The sequence below is a fragment of the Paroedura picta genome, chromosome 3 (assembly GCF_049243985.1).
Source record: "Paroedura picta isolate Pp20150507F chromosome 3, Ppicta_v3.0, whole genome shotgun sequence".
Taxonomy (NCBI): Eukaryota; Metazoa; Chordata; class Lepidosauria; order Squamata; family Gekkonidae; genus Paroedura; species Paroedura picta.
This window is the reverse complement of record NC_135371.1, coordinates 10,270,362-10,276,284: the sequence shown is the minus strand read 5'-3', so window position 1 is coordinate 10,276,284 and position 5,923 is coordinate 10,270,362. Positions and strand designations below refer to the sequence as shown.

Genomic DNA, 5,923 nt, shown 5'->3' with positions numbered 1-5,923 from the left:
CCTTCGGTTAGGGAAAAGCGGCATATAAGAACCAACTCCTCTTCTTCTTCTTCTTCTTCTTCTTCTTCTTCTTCTTCTTCTTCTTCTTCTTCTTCTTCTTCTTCTTCTTCAGACACCAGTGATTCTGGGCCAAGGGAGATATAGCAGTGGAAGGAGATTCAATAACAGAGGTTTGGAGAAGTACGGAGGTCCGTGGAGGCTCCGCCCCCGGGATTCCCATGGTCGGTGGCCTGGTCAATACATGCACCTCCCTTCAAATCTCCACGCCATTCACAGACTGAAGCACGTCTCAATTAGTGGCTCTATATCAGCTTTTCTCAGTTGTTGAGAACCCCCTGAAATATTCTTCAGGCTTTGAAAAAGCCCAGAAGTGGGATCTCCAGGTCCCAGCTGGAAGCTAGCATCCCTGACACCGTTCCGTGATGCCAGCCTCCAGGTGGTATCAGGAGAACCTCCAGAACAGGGGTAGTCACCCTGTGGTCCTCCAGAGGTCCATGGACTACAATTCCCATGAGCCCCTGCCAGCATGAAAGCTCCTCTCCGGACTCCAGAGATCAGTTCCCCTGGAGGAAAGAGCTGTTTGGGATGGGGATGGGGGAGGGCTGTGTGATGAACTGGATTTGATTCCCTCCTCCTCCACATACTGGGTGACCTTGGGCCAGCAGTGTGACCTTAGTCACAGTCCTGTTTGAAACTGTTCTCACAGAGCAGTTTCTCTCAGAGCTCTCTCATCCTCACCTTCCTCTCAGGGTGTCTGTTGTGGGGAGGGTAATATAAGCCACTCTGACACTCCTTTGGGCAGGGAAAAGCAGGATATGAAAAACAACTCTTCTTCTACTGGGAAGGTGCTACTAGGGCCTTGTCTGCACGCAAGAGATAATGCACTTTCAATGCACTTTAGAAGTAGATTTTCCTGTTCCGCACAGGAAAATCCAGCCACGAAAGTACATTGAAAGTGCATTATCTATTGTATGCAGACTAGGCCTAGGAAACAGTGTCTCTCTATCTCTCTCTCCCCCCCCCCCCCATGTTCCCAATCCTCATGGTGCTTCCGTGCCCCATCTACAGTTTCCTCATCCTCCGTGCCATTGGCCTCAAATTTGCTTTCTTGTGGTTGCCTTGGAAAGACTGCAGCAAGGCCCAGTTGGTGTCCATATGGAGAGGGGAAGTCCACACCTTCCCCATCCCACCCACATCAGCATTATTTCCCCTTCTGCAAGTCCCTGTGATGGTTACCCTGAAAGCCTCTCTCCCTTCTCAGATTGCAAATTGCCAACCTCACATGACTTACATATGAGTAAACCTTTTCAGGGAAGCGGCTTTTCCTGGGTGCTCTGGATCCCAGAGGGCTGGCAGGGGGCCATTTCTGGGCCTCCCACAGCCACCCCCCTGAAGGTGTGCAGAGGCTGTGCCAGCAGGTATCTCATTTCCCTCCCCTCCCCCCCCAGTCCTCTGAGTTGAAAAAGTCCAGGAGGTCAGGGCAACGTCCTGGCAGAAGACGTTGGGTCCTCTTTGTACTCTGAGGAGCTAAGGGTGAGGAAGAGGGAAGTCAGATAGTTAGGCCAATGCGGGTGGGCTATTTCTGCTGCCTGAGCCACAACTGACAACCTGGGCTGGCTCCGGAAACCTGCCCTTATGTTAAAATTCAAAGGCATCTACAGGGAGGGTGATGGTGATTTGTAGCCCAAAAGAATTGTTCGTAGCCTCAAATTAACAAAAAGCAGGCGACAGCGGTGAGCAGCCAGCAGCACCTGGATAATCCCAATGAGGGACCATCCACCGGAAGGGCTCGCCCGAGGATCCATGACGACCAGGAGAGGACTGAGATGGTCACCCTGAACCTCATCGTGATCCTGCTGGTGGAGGAAGCCAGTCTCCGCTGCCCAAGTCCCCTAGCCTCTGGTAAGCAAGGTTGCGGGTTGCAGTTAGGTGTTTATATGATTATTCAGTTCTCCAAGGGGGCTGCCCAGGCCAGCCTGTGCCTCATTGGCACTCCCTTTCCCCCGCCTAACACGAGATCCAATGTTAATCAAACTAGGGGTAGTCAACCTGTGATCCTCCAGATGTCCATGGACTACAATTCCCACGAGCCCCTTCCAGCGTTTGCCTGAAGGGGCTCATGGGAATTGTAGTCCACGAACATCTGGAGGACCACAGGTTGACTACCCCACGCTTGCCCCTGGTAATCCCTTCCTCCTCTTTGTTCCCGGGGCAGCTTTTCTGGGCTGTTAGAGGTCCTTTCGACCCTCCCCCCTATATTTTTACAGAGACCCAACTCCCAGAACCTTCAACCCAGGCAGAAAGAGCCTACAGTGGGAGCAAAGAAGGCAGAAATGGGTCTCCCTGATCACAAACCTTGGGCAGAGGCTACTCCAGCAGGGAGAAGAGAACATGCAGCAGTGCAGGGGCATTGCTGAATCCATGGAGCAGCTGGAGAGAGAAACTGGAACTGTCTAATGGGCAGATGGAGGATTACAGGGAGGAGAACCTGCTTCACCGCTTCAATGCAGGAAAACACTGGCCCCTGGGTTTTAGCCCAGGGGTAGTCAAACTGCGGCCCTCCAGATATCCATGGACTACAATTCCCAGGAGCCCCCTGCCAGCATTCGCTGGCAGGGGGCTCCTGGGAATTGTAGTCCATGGACATCTGGAGGGCTGCAGTTTGACTACCCCTGTTTTAGCCACTATGTGACACAGAGTGTTGGATTGGCTGATCCAACATGGCTTTTCTTAATGCTTTTCATGCTGAACAAAATCCTGCTGTTGTTCTCTAAAGCGCCCCGGGGCTCCTGCCTTATTTCGCTCTTAGAAAAGCAGGCATAGGACTGCAGCCTTCAGGGTGAAATAAATCAGGCACCCTTTGGCATGAATGCCAACAGAAGCCTTATGCACCGCCTCACCCCGAACATGAGTGCGCCCCCTGCCGGATTCAACTCGGAAGATGAACCGGTCCATTAAAGCAGCTGGGGGGGGGGGGGACCGCAGAGATTTCTGTGTGGGAAGATCCGCCCCGAATCTCAATCCTTCCTCGCCCCCTCCTCACGCCCGTGCAGTCCCAGATCTCTCCGTCTGGAGTTTGTAGGGGAAACGAAACTTAAGGTTGCGGAGGAGCCGGGCAGGGGCGGGGCGGGGCGGGGCTTGTCCGGCGGAATTGCTCATCTTTGCAAAAGGGTCTGGATTCTGGGAGGGAAAGGAGCGAGCAGGTGAGTCTGCGAAGGGCGCAAGGAGCTTCGGACTTCGATCTGGGCGCGCCCTTAGACTTGCCCTTTAGGATTTGATGCACAGACACAGGCGGACGTCCGGATCGCTTCTTTTTGGCAGTCAACGTTGGGAGCTGGGTGGGTGGGTGGTAAAATGCCCCCCGTGTTAATGGAGAGCGCAATACCTGGGGGAATTCCTGGGGGACCTTCCGCACGCCTTGGAGAATGCCCTTGTGGCAGGTTACAATGGATGAGCAATAGGGATGGGAGTGTCCTGCAGAGAGCAGGGGGTTGGACTAGATGACCCAGGAGGTCCCTTCCAACTCTGTGATTCGATGATTCTTTCGAGGTGCTTTTGCAGCTGGGTTTTCCTGTGCGAAAGTGCGTCGGAAGGGCTTTCTCCGACGTGTGCGGGAAACAGGCTTCTGGGGGAAAGGCGCACGGACCCTGCGAGGACAGTCCGGTACGGCCTGTGGAGCAAAGCGGGACTTGCTCCTTCATAGAACCGGGTTTCATTCCCCGCTCCTCCTCCACCTGCAGCCAGCTGGCTGGCCTTGGGCCAGTTGCGGTTCTCTCAGAGCTCTCTCAGCCCCACCTACCTCGCAGGGGGGTCTGCAAAGCCACTGGCATTTTCAGCTTCCATTGTATCCAGTGGCCCTTCGGCCATTTCCCATTACCAGGAGGAAGGGGTGGGAGCCAGGTGATGTCTGTTATGGAGGGTGTATTCTTGCCCAAAGGAGGCCTTGGAGGAGTTTCAGTAAAGGGAAAAACAGAATTTGTTCCAAGGAAAACCTGAAAATTATGATGAAACCGAAAGCTCGCTCCTTGAATGAATCCTTGTTGGTCTTAAAGGTGCCACAGGACTCACTTTTTTGCTCTGACAATTATGCGCAGCCCTTCAAAACATACTCCCTTTAGGAGAGAGAGGCAGACTCCCATGAAGCTTGTCTTAAAGGGGAGGACTCCCCTGTGCCCATATCTTGGCAACTAGAAAGAAACAACAACAACAAAAATGCCCTGCCCTTTTAAGAGACTTGATAGGATGCGCTTGATCTCCATACTTGGAAAAGCTTCAAGTAAGTATCCATTTCCAGGGGTAGTCAACCTGTGGTCCTCCAGATGTTCATGGACTACAATTCCCATGAGCCCCTGCCAGCAAACGCTGGCAGGGGCTCATGGGGATTGTAGTCCATGGACATCTGGAGAACCACAGGTTGACTACCCCTGCCCATTTCCACACATCAAGGCTCTGTTAAAAGGGCAAGGGATCCCCCCCCCCCCGGTGTAGTTTTAGTCCCTAGCGTTAAGCTAGTTACTGATCCTGCCCTCATCGGAGATTGGACATAGCAGGATGGGAATCTCTTTGGCTGTGTCCTTTCTCTTTTTGCTGTGTCCTTCCTCTGAAGATCCCGGCCTAGTTACTAGTGAAATGTCAAGGGCTAAAACTACCAAAATCACGGCTACATAGCCAGTTGACAACGACCATGACAGCCATGACAATTCAATTCATTGCACCCCCCCCCCTAATTGTCTGCACTCCCCATTTCAGCCTCCTCAGTTTCAGCTCTCTTAATCCTACAACTTTCTTTCCCACATTTCTACCTAGAGAAAGCCACGTCTGAATCTCCACTGAAGAGCGTCTCGCCCGGGGCACAGGGAAGACCATGGCAGGCAGGTTCCCAGAAAGTAAAATGCCAGCGGAGGTCAAAGAGGTGATTCAGAAGCTTCCGGTCATGACTTACCACAGGTTTGAGGAACAGGAGTTGTACATGAGGAGCGAAAAGGAGGCCATGCTGGATCTTTTGGTGACGAAGGCCAAGCTGGAAGAAGATGGAAAAATGAAGCCAGGTCTGGCAGCCTGCTTCAATCACGCTATGGAGATGCTGAGGAAAGATGAGAGCGTTTTCTCCGATTGCCGACTCATCATCCAGGCTGACGGAAACTTTTTGGAATTCCGTCGTCGCAAGTTTTATGAAACCTGCATTCTCTGGTACGACCCGCACCGGGAAGCTGTGCAAAAGGAGCGGCTTGATCATTACTTCTAGACCCCCACAAGCCCCCGTTTTTCTTTTGGGCCAGGCAAGAATAGAGCCGTTTGTGAAATAGAAATCCAGCATCTTGGCTCAGGTTGGCATCAAGCCCCTTTTGCAGCTCTGTTGGTGTCTGTGGCGTTTTCTGCAAAGAGCTGTCATTTGAGCCTGGAATCCAGGAAATAAATATCTAGAAATGTTCTGCTATTGCATGTCCTTTGCTTGCTTCCTCTCAATTGCTTGAGAGCTAATACAGCTGTGGGGATCCAGGCCCCAGAAAGGCATTGTACTGCTGTAGCAGTTGAAGAAGAAGAAGAAGAAGAAGAAGAAGAAGAAGAAGAAGAAGAAGAAGAAGAAGAAGAAGAAGAAGAGTTGGTTCTTATATGCTGCATTTCTCTACCTGAAGGAGGCTCAAAGCGGCTTACAGTCGCCTTCCTCTCCCCACAACAGACACCCTGTGAGGTGGGTGAGGCTGAGAGAGCCCCGATATCACTGCCCGGTCAGAACAGTTTTATCAGTGCCGTGGCGAGCCCAAGGTCACCCAGCTGGTTGCATGTGGGGGAGTGCAGAATCGAACCCGGCATGCCAGATTAGAAGTCCACACTCCTAACCACGACACCAAACTGGCTTTCCTGCATAAACATGGGGCACATACAGTGCTACAGGGCCCAGTTGTTGCCTCTCCTGTTCCTC

At 52.4% G+C, this 5,923-nt stretch overlaps 1 long non-coding RNA gene across 1 annotated transcript; it reads left to right on the top strand.

Annotated features, from left to right (window-relative positions):
* The first annotated feature begins 3,004 nt into the window (after positions 1–3,004).
* On the top strand, positions 3,005–5,431 carry LOC143834441 (uncharacterized). Its single transcript, XR_013229773.1, has 2 exons — positions 3,005–3,203; positions 4,807–5,431. It is a non-coding gene; the product is annotated as an uncharacterized LOC143834441 (long non-coding RNA).
* Positions 5,432–5,923: the final 492 nt, after the last annotated feature.